The sequence below is a fragment of the Cryptomeria japonica genome, chromosome 5 (genome assembly GCF_030272615.1).
Source record: "Cryptomeria japonica chromosome 5, Sugi_1.0, whole genome shotgun sequence".
Lineage (NCBI taxonomy): Eukaryota > Viridiplantae > Streptophyta > Pinopsida > Cupressales > Cupressaceae > Cryptomeria > Cryptomeria japonica.
This window is the reverse complement of record NC_081409.1, coordinates 875,129,723-875,141,556: the sequence shown is the minus strand read 5'-3', so window position 1 is coordinate 875,141,556 and position 11,834 is coordinate 875,129,723.

The window sequence follows — 11,834 nt, the reverse complement described above, 5'->3', positions numbered from 1 at the left end:
TAGCTAGGATTGAAGCTGTGAGATTATTTCTTGCTTATGTTGCCCATAAGAACTACAAGGTTTATCAGATGGATTTTTAGTATGCATTTTTGAATGGAGATCTTGAAGAGGAAGTTTACATTGAGAAGCCTGTTAGATTTTCACTTTCAGATGACAAAAACATGGTTTGCAGGTTAAGGAAAGCTTTATATGGATTGAAACAAGTAACTAGAGCTTGGTATGCAAGATTGGATAAATATCTTTTGAAGCTTGGTTTCACTAAAGGTAATGATGACAATAAATTATATTATAAGATCACTAACGATGACATATTGATTGTTGAAGTCTTTGTTGATGATATCATTTTTGGAGGTGAGGATAAGTTATGTATGAAATTCTCTAATAATTTGAAGAGGAATTTGAGATGTCTATGATTGGGGAGATGAATTTTTTCTTAGGTTTGCAGATTACTCAGACTAATAAAGGTATTTTCATCTGTCAAACTAAGTATGCTAGGGAGTTGTTGAAGAAATTTGGTATGGAAAATTCTAAACCGGTTGGTACTCCTATGGTTACAAGTGAGAAATTGACTAAGATAGATGCATCAGCACTGGTAAATCCTACAAGGTACAAGTCTATGATTTGAGGTTTGTTATATCTGACTCGGACTAGAACAGATATAATGAATGCAGTTTGTATTGTATCAAGATATCAGAGTTATCCTAGAGAGAATCATGAGAGCGCGGTGAAAAGGATTTTTTAGGTATTTGCAAGGAAAAACTGAATATGGTTTGTGGTATCCTAAAGATGATGGTTTTACACTGTGTGCATATACAAATGCAAATTGGGTTGGAGATGTTGATGGTCGGAAGAGCACATCTGGTGGAGCTTTCTTTCTTGGAAAGAAACTTGTTTCATGGATCAACAAGAAGTAGTCATGTACCTCTTTATCTACTGCTGAAGCTGAGTATGTTGTTGTTGCTACTAACTGTACACAAGTTCTATGGATAAAGAAAATGTTGAAGGATATAAGGGTGGATTGTAATGAGCCAGTATTTATTCACTATGATAACTCTACTGCTATTGACATATCAAAGAATTCGATATTACATTCTAAGACAAAGCAACAATTTTTTGAAGAAGAAGGTGGAAGCAAATGAAGTCAGATTGGTTTGTGTGAACACTAAAGAGCAAATTGTAGATATCTTCACTAAACCCTTGCCTAAGGAATCATTTGAGTACTTCAGAGATAGTTTGGGGGTTCTTGCCCCTTTGGTAGAGACCTGAGTGATACTGATTGGCATCAGTCCGATATGCATTTACAGAGCTACTATTCATTCTGGATTGATGTGTTGGTGCTACTACTCGGGGGGAGTAGTCAGTTGTGTGGTTCAGTGGATTTATGATTTTTATTTTATGTTTATGTCAAATTTTTGGCATTGATGTCAAAGGGGGAGAGATATATGTGAAAAACAGAGCTTAACATAATATTAGTAAAAGGGGAGAGATCAGAGCTCAACAGGGATATCATTCACAGGGGGAGTTTGTTAACTTCATTGTAATATCATTTTTTAGGAGATTTTTGGTTGTCTTCCTTTGGGGGAGACTTGTTTGGCATTTATTGGCACTTGGTTGTTTTTCACATCATGTGTTGCCATCAATGCCAAAGGGGGAGATTGTTGGCAGTTACAGGAATTGATTATGTGTTGCATTGATGTTTTGTCATTGATGGAACCACCGACTATTTTGGTTGTTTACCGGTTTCCAGTAGAGCAGTTGGATTATGATATCGATCTGGTATGCTCTAGTATGCTTTGATTTGTTGAATTGGTTTGGATATGTTATTCATGCTATTCAGATGTGTATCACGATCAGTTGGTTTGGGATTTGATGACTTAGGAGCTATCATTTGTTCTAGTAAGCCTTTTGGTCATCAGTAAGGGTTTTACCAGCAGAGCTTTGTTGAAGATCTTTTGATGCACTTGATAAGTGGTGTTGGTGCGGCTTCTAGATGGCTTTCAAGATGTTGTTGGCTATTTTGTTTGTGTTCCTGTTGATCGGTCATGTTGCATTTAGGACTAGACCTAATGCTATTTATTTTGCTAGGTTATGGGTCAATTTATGTAACATGTTGGTGGATGATCCCGATGTGTTATTGGTTGGATCTATTGATTGGATTATGTTGTTTAGATCTTAGGCCGACTTGGTTAATTATTGGATTGTGGTTTATGTTATGAACTTTTTTTATTATCTTTTAGGTGGCCGACCTAATTGTTTAGGTACCGGGTTGGTATAAATATGATGTAAGATCTCTTTGTAGATCATGGGTTTTTGGGATATAGGATTAACCGTGTGCGAATAAGGTTATAATCATATGCAGAGGTTTTGGTCGATCATAGGTGATCAAATTGGGTTGGTGAAAGAGGTTTAAGACCTCTGGTATTGAGCTTAACAAGAACTGCACTCAGGCATAGGAGATGTTATTCTTGCAGTTCACTCTTCTTTCCGGATTGTAGTCTAGATTTATTTTGTAGTCAGTGAAGCTCCTTTTGTGATGAGAAGTGCGCTCTAGGATGTTGGCCTTCCTACATGTGTAGGCCCCTCTTTTTGTAATCACAAACTTACTACAAAAGTATTATCTGACTGTGGGTAGGCTTCTCACCGTGGTTTTTCCCTTTACTGGGTTTTCCATGTACAAATATTGGTGTTATCTTTTTTGGATGGTTGGTAATTGTTCTGTGGCTTATATTTGTGCTTAACTGTTGTATCTGCTATTTCGGTATTTGGTTTATGTATTCCTGTAATAAGGTTTTAATGCTTAAAGTTCTATATTCTATTAACAATTGATTCACCCCCCCTCCCCCCTCTCAGTTGTCCATCGGTTATCTGAGCTGTCTAACACAAATTTAGGTGTCTAAAAAAGGATTCCAATAAATATTCAAAGGCTTGCTCAAGGAAAATGAGGATGAGCTCAAAAGGCTACCTCCATAAGTAAAGAGAAGCCTACTACTTGGGCTACCTTTGCTAATCCTGCTCCTGCTACTCCTACTACTTACAAAGGATTTGAATTAACCAAGGCCAAAGATAAGGGAAAGAAATAACCCTTGGAGATACCTAGAAACTATAGGAAGTTAAGGAAAGGTCCTAGACAAATACTCTATGGGAAGAAGAGCAAGGATAGAAGTTCGTATTGAGAATGAAAAGAGTGTTCCTCCTCCACCTACACAAAGTGAGCAAGCAATTTGCCCCTCCGAATACACAATCTATGTAAAGAAAAGATACTTCTATTCCTTCTTCTATACAAGTAGAGTAAAAAAGGAAGACACTCAATTGAGAATCCAGATTTAACTTATGTGGAGGATGATGTTGAGAAAAAAACAAGAGAGATTGAATTTACACCACCTAATGTTGATGATGAAAGGATTGAAGAAGAAGAGCAGAGGATAGAAGAAGAACCTCTCCAACATAAATTGAAAGAGGAAGAAGTGCATGAGGATGATGATAAAGAGGAGGGTGTCACTAGAGAAGTTAATAAAGAAAACACTAAAAAGTGAGGAAGCCCTACATACAATGATTGGTTAAGAGGAAGTTGTAGATGAAAAACAACATGAAGACCATCTAGAAGAAAAAGTCCCTAGGGTTCAACAATAACTACAAAAGCTTCATCGAGAGCATCAAAAGGATAAAACCCCAAGGGGCCATCAAGAAGAAGAACTTCGTCGAGAACACCAAGGAGAAATTCAACAAGAACATCGAGGAGAACTTCATCAAGAGCATAAAGAAGATGAATAAAGGTAATTTAGAAGAAGAACATGATCATAATGAAGAGGATAAAAAGTAAAAATAAGATGTGCCACAAACTCATACTGAGCAAAAACAACAAGAAAAATGACATGAAGAAGAAGTATTTATAGAATGAGGTGAAAATACCTCTAAAGCATTAGGAACTTCTATAGGAATTGCACATGGACATGCACCTATTTGGTTTGCACACAGACAAACACCTATTTGGTTGACACGGATAACCTAGAAAATATAAAGGAGATATAAGGAGTTGTAAGAAGAAGACTTTGTTGTCCCTGAACAAAAAATTAAAACTCCCAAGACCAATAAGAAAGAAAATAAAATATTCACAGTGATAATAGATGCACATGGCCATCAGAGAGCACAAGTAGCTTTACCTCTTATAGACAAATATGAAGATGAAATGAAAAAACAAGACTACCAGATGCATGAAATAGACCTAGGAGTTCAAACTTCAAAAGGTGAGAAGCACTCATTGCAACAAGAGATGATGAACATATTTAAGAGAATGCAAAAAAGGATGAGAAAATGAAGGAGGAATATAAATCACAAATCGAAGAATTGCAGAAGTACATTAGTCACCTCTTGGGTCCTTTAGACTCTACTGCTCCCTCCACTAGTCTACAAGTTGCACATGTTATCACCAAAGGCTAGGTTTCAAGGCAAAGATACTTTTGTCAAAATTGTATTAAAATGTTGTTATGATATTATCACAATGGGTGAATAGAAAGTCAATAAAACACTTAAGTTGTATCATTCAATAACTGACCAGTTGAATATCTTGCATAATATGATAACAGGAGAAGAAGAAGGTATAGATATAGATGAAACCATCCTCATGTGGGAGGATTATCTTCCCATACTTTTCATAATCAAGGCCTTGAGAAATATGTAGAATTTTTTTCCCCAATTTGAGGATATTAAGAGGTTGAATTTTTTTTGGAAGACTCAATTAGTCAAACTTAGATATGTACTAAAATACCAGATTTGGACAAATTAAGTGTTGTGATTAGAGCCTTCAGTGGTGCATTTATAGAGGTTGTGGCTCACCTGTAGCTACTATTTTCATTTATTTTTCATTAATCAATAAAGATTTGTAGGTTGATTAAAGTATTCCAGAAAAATAGAAGTGATCAAATCGCACTCAATTTTTGCCCGTGTAACTAAGAAAATGCATCAGTTTGAGCTCGATATGGAGTTTTTATCATGCAAGCTTTGTTTCTCCAGTCATCACTTCTTCACACAACCTTGAGATCCAAGTTTGGGCACACGAATAGGGCCATGAGAGTCATGTTTTTCCCCAAAAATCATATGATATCACCACTGCTAACAACAACAGTTTGGCCAATGAAAATGGGGTACATTTTTTGCCATTTTGGAATGAGGATACAACAACATACCTCTTGCATGAGGTGTAACATCAGTTAGCATCAGTTAGGAAGCAAATTTAGTGTACTTTATTCTAGTTTTCATCGAACTCATTGATAGTTTTCAAATAATCAAACCAAGAAACCCTAGCTATGGGTTAACAAGAATTGTGAAATCAATATTAAACCATTGATTTTACATTGTAAAGGGTTGGAAAACTCTTATACATATATCATAGGAAAATGTACTTCAATTTTAGTGTGAAATTATATTTAACTTTGTAAATTTTAAGTTAAATCAGATTCAAAACATTTTGCGATCTCCATTTTTATTTATCTAAATAATTCGGTATTTGATGATTTTGTATTCGTTTTTCTCAATCTAAAAACCTAGTTGAATCTTACTTCAAACACATTTAATAGGATTTCATCTCACATGTGTGCATGAGTATGGCCTTGTGATTTTGATGAATTCTAAAAACCATAAATTAGTATAATTTATCCTTTGATGTTTGCACTGTGTATTTATGAATTGTGGATTTCTAATTTGTGCAGCATGTGTGGTTTATGAGATTCAACTAAGTCGTCTAATGCAACAAATGAATATGAGGATCGTTGTAATGTCTCATTTTTCAAAATGCCCTAGTTTGTCCTAGATTAAAATTATTAGCTATCAAGGATGGGTTAGAGAGGGAATACATTTATCTCTTTAATACAAAACCCTACAAACAAGTTAGGAAATTAATCTACCAATTATAACATATAAGTGCCTAATAGTTACAAACATACTAACTATGATGATGCATAAAGTAAAGAATGATTGATTATGATGAAACATAAGGCAATTTACAATTACAAATAATTGTAAATATAAAGATCATAATCATAGGTCATAACTAAAGGAATCCCAATCATAGAAAACTAGGATGTGTAGGGTGTCTTAACAACCATTCTCCTTTAACCAAGGCAAACATGATAGGGTGCCTTAACAACCATTCTCCCTCAACCAAGACACACTTGATAGGGTGTCTTAACAATCGTTCTCCCTCAATCAAGCTACACTTGATAGGTTGTCTTAGAAACCCTTCTCCCTCAATCAAGCCACACTTGATAGGGTGTCGTAACAACCGTTCTACCTCAATCAAGCCACACTTGATAGGGTTTCTGAACAATCATTCTCACTCAATCAAGCCACACTTGATAGTATGTCTTAACAACAATTCTCCCTCGATCAAGCCACCTTCTCCTACTCACATGATCTCATCTATTACCATGGTGGAGAGGACAAGGATTTCCTCAATAGGGTGTCCTAAGTCTAACCCTCCTAAGACCAAAGTCAAAACACCTTCACCCCCTTTAGCTTCATGTGGACCCTACCATACATATGAGGTGGCATGATTAGAGGTGACCCCAACACCATTCATCCTATTGCAATCCTTAATTTCCCAACCATGGTTGATTACAATAATCGGACATAATACATATATATAAAGCATCAAATTATATCACATATGCCATGTTAAATAGCCATGAGAAATCACATAGTATGAATCAGAAATGAGAAGATTGGAGATAACATGCAGTATACTGTATTGAATAATCATAACAAAGATCTTCTATCAATAGTAGTATGCAAAAAGTATTATCAAATATATGCACAAAAACCTCATACCAGAGTATCGACTTGTCTTAATGATAATTGAAAATTTGATCTTTCCTTTTACGCTCTCTTCTTCCAAGACTATTCGATGCCTATTAATGCAATGATGGGATTTTCTTATAGTTTGCTTACCCTTTTATGTGTTTCAGTTTTGATAGAGTATTCTTCCTGTATACTTGAAAAGATGTTAGTGATCAATTAAGAACTAAATGATCAAGCATACCAATGAAACATTATATGCAAAGGATCTAATAGACAAAACAAGTTAAATAAGCAATCCTTCCAAGCCGTCCCATTGTTCTCTATCTCCAATGATTCCTCAAGTCAATGGTTGCTCTCAGATCATTGAGCTATTGACCTTTAGAATGACAACTCTAAGAACGAGTGACATGTGATGAAAATGATCTATATGCAATGCATTCTATATCTATAAGATTATAACAAAGCTAGCTATGATGAAGATTATGCTATGATAAAGAAACTAAACATGTTATGATATTGATATTATGCTATGCTAACATGATAGATGCTATGCTAATAAAAATGTTTCTAAATGCTTAAGATTATGATTGAGACAAAGAGAGGCAAAATATGGATTCTAAGACCAAGACTTGGTGATATTGATAGTCTATAATCTAGATGCATGAAACTTGGATGATCCCTCAATGAAGAAGTGAGTCCTATTTATAGAAGAAATAGGGAATTGGAGTGGTTAAGATTGAATTATCTTAACAAGGGCTAGGGTTGTGTGATCCTCAATCGATGTGATACTTTCAATCCAATCCCATGTTGAGAAGTGTCACTATGAGAAGGCTTGAGAGGAGATGGAAGAGGCATTAAACGACTGAAGGGACATGATGGTTACCCTAGGGGGTTTGATTAGGGTTGAGTTAATGGATAATTCTTTTATCCAGAGGATAAAAGAATGTGTAAGGGTTAAAGGATAACCACGGTCAAAGCAATGAATGCTCGAAGAGACATGTGGGTTAAAGGGATGGTTAAATTGGAGAGAAAGTCTCTAACCAAGGGTCACAAGTGGGTTAGTTAGTTTTAAGCCTTTAATGGTTTATGAAGACTTTGAGGGTTAACTTGTTGAAGAAACAAAACCTTTAATACTCGGAGAAGTGACTCCTTCATAATCCTTAATTTAGGAATGTGCCAATGCTTAGGAGGGGGTTTAGGCTTAATTGGAAGGGTTTAGAAGAATCTAGAAGAAGGATTTAGGTATGCAAGTGGGTTTTGTAGGAGAATGCAAGTGGGATGGATTTTTAGGATTTTAAAAAGTATTAATTTATTTAAATGTGCATATGAATTTTAGATTTTATTTAAATAAATCTTTAATTTATTTAAATAAAAAAGGGGGATAAAGCATTAAATGCTTAAAGACTCGAAAGGAGTCATTAAAGGCTTGAAGACTTTGAGGGAAACCATTAAAAGCTTTAAGACTTCGAGGGAAACCATTAAAGGCTTAAGAATACTCTAGAAGGAGACTATTAAAGGCTTGAATACTTTAAAGAAAGCCATTAAAGGTTTGAGTTGATGGGTTTTGGGTTAACCTTTGGTTTAGGAATGTGCAAACCATTAAAGGGTGACTAGGCTAATAATAGGGGTTTAGACATGACTAGGAGAAAGATTAATTTGCAACTTGCATTTTTTAGAAAGTGCAAGTGGGGGAGGGATTTTAGGAATTTAAATAAATATCAATTTATTTAAACGTGAGAAAGGAGATTTTAGGGATTTAAATAAATATTAATTTATTTAAATATGAGAGATGGAATTTGGGGATTTTAAACAAGTATTAATTTATTTAAATGTGAAGGAGGATTTAATTAAACATATATGATTTTTATTTTTTTTTGTTCTTCTGGATTTGACCGTGTAGCTTTTTGATGTTGCCAACATAAAAAAGCTACACGGTCAAATCCAGAAGAACTAAAAACAAATCACTATGGACTGTGGAAGTTACATTAATTTAAATATGATTTATTTATTTAATTAATGGTCTGAATTAGGTTGAATGAATTAAATCAAATAAATCAAGTAATTTATTTAATTAATAGAAGAAGAGGGTTGGGATGAATTAATTAAATGTTAATTTAATTTATAGTTGGATGAATGATAATGAAACAAATATAAAATTCATTTAATCAAGTGGACAGAAATAGGTGTCTGCACTTCCTTTCTTCGATTCTTATCCCTTTAGGCTTGAGCGCAAATTCCTTCTCCGTGTTCTTTCTTCAAATGATTGGGGCTATTTATTCTCCTCCCTCTGTGGTGGAAGGGCGCCAATCAGTGGTCATGAATTTTTAGTAGCAACGACTCCTTTGAAAGGTCATTGCCTTTCTTTTTATCTATGTTGCTTAGCCGTATTAATCATCATTGATATTTTGTTTTGAGGATCCTATCATTAACTTAACTAATCATTCTTCGATCTAATTGTGCTTCCTTAAGGCAACAATATCCTTAATCTGCAATCATTATTGGTTGCTCATAATTAAATGTGAATATATAAGTAATTAATTCAAGACTCCTCCTATTAGTCTTTTATTAAGTATAACACCAAAAACAAGGATGTTACTACCTGTAACTAAATAATAGTTCTGATTTGATCGATGGTGATGTCACTTAGATGATTTTATTCCTTTCATTTATATCTCTCCATTTGAGGGAGAGGTCACACCTCCTCATCATGTATGCCCTTTGGCAAGAGACACACCCTTTCACCATTAGCACCCTTTGAAAGAGTGCAACTCTTCATTATTTTTGCCTATTGGAATGTACACAAGCCTTTCACAATCAGATCCGTAGTTCTTATTTAAATCATATCTGCACTTTTGATTCCCAAATTATACCCCCATTCAAATGAGTTCTCATCTCCCTTTTATACCTTGTGTTTTAAAGAGTCACAACTTATCATTTCATGCCTTTTGATCATTATTTAACTTAATTAAGTTTTAATTATACTTTATTATATTATTTTATATTTTAATTTTATTCTTGATAATTTTAATTTTATTATTATTATTTGCCATTAAATTCTATTTCAAAGTGGGGACATTACAATTGTTATTGTCTAGATTGTTTAGAATTTGCTTCATTCATTTCTTGTAACACCCAATATATTCATAATCCATGCTAGGATAGGTCATTAGAGTAAAATCATTTCATTTATAGATCTGATTATTGTTAATTTCATGTTCTTGAAAAAGCCTAAATTTTCACTTGATAAGATTGATACTACATTATGGCTGAACTTCAAGAATTATTAGCAAATGCCCCTTGAACAAACAAACACATAACTCAACTGAAGTGCCATGCTTAGATAAGACCTTAGAGCTCACAAAGAACCTTGTAGTGATTTTAGTCACTTTTCAAGAGAGGTAATTCATCTTTGAATTACCTATCATTGGCAGTTTTAACACCTCGGTCAAGAGGTACATGATCATAAAAGTAGTACTTTATGCAAGTAAAATATAACAAAGAAGAGGATTAATGTATCTTACTTCTTCCCAAGGAAAGTTCCACTTCCACACAACTAACGATGATTCTATTGCATTCATTTTTGGTTAATTATAAGTATAGGGAGTTAGATCAATGTAGAAAACTAAATTTGATAATTTGTCCATTACTAACTTGGTTGAAATGGATGTTGTATGTAGAATCATTTGTTGGGATGCACTCGTTACCCACATTTAGTTTGGCTTGATTGAAATTTGTTCACACCCCAACTTACCACTAAGATACATACTATCTAATTGTGTGATAACTGTCTCTTAAATATATACTAGAACATATTCAAATTATCTATAGAGTATTATTCATTGCAATGCAAATAGTGGTGTGCATATGAAAAATACATATGTAAAGGTGAACACTAGCTATGAAAGTGATGTAACAATTAAGTGCATAAGCTATATTTTTCAAAAAAGATTGCAAATATTAATTAATTGCATAAGAATCAAATCTAAAAATGAAAATCAGAAGCAAGCATAAGACACGTTGGGTTCACCAAAATGTAAAGTGGAAAATTGGGGGCTTAGCCAATTCTCCACGTGAAGGGAGGATTCACTAAGCTCAATTTTTGCTTGAGAGAGACTTTACATTCAAAAGAGGGGGATGAATCTACTAGATCCAATCCTAAATATGCAAGGACTGGGTACTAATTAGATTGGTTCTAATTGGAATGTAATCGACCCTCTTTTGTAAGCTGACTAGTTGAATTGAGACTAAGTGTTGGAAATGACGACAAAGTATTAGAAAACAACGAGCTATCTAGATTCGGGATTCAGTCATGCACTTGGATCTGAGAAGTTTGAGATGATTCAGAGCTGCTCTGTGAAATCTACCAAAAATTGCAAGGACCGTGTGTCCGGACCAGGTTGCCCCCAACCTGGTCCTCCAACCTTTTCGCGTGTCAAAAATGGTTTTTCTGTCTTTGCGAATAAAGCTCAATTCCATAAATATAACTATGCACCTAATTCCTGCACACAAAAGGAAAGGGAAATATGTTGGGAATAGGGGTTTTCCTTCAGTTCAAACCCCAGTTTTAGAATTAACCAAGTGGTTGAAATAATGTAATTGAAATGACCGAAAGTAGAAATCCTCCTCTTTGAGGGGATGTTGAATTGCTTGAAAATGAAATCCTTATACCTCCTTGAGAAGTTTTGCTTACCTCCACATGGGATTATGATTTCATGAAGTAGAATGATGATCTCCTCTTCAATGCTTGAAATATTGACTCTATTGTTGCTCCAAAGCTTGAAGGAAGACTGAAAATGCTCAATTGCTCTCGAATGCTTGATCTCTTGAATGCTTGGATGCTTGATTAAATTTCATGTGATTAGATGTCAAATGAGAGGGGAAATCCCTCTTATATACTTGCCTGTAGGATTAATTGACTAATTTTTCGACTTGAGCCGACACGGGGGGGATTTTCCCGCTTCAAATTTGAGTTAGGAAAGGGAGAGGGATCCAAGATAGGTCTCCATTAAGGGGGATTAGGGCACCATGCCCTGGTCCTGCCC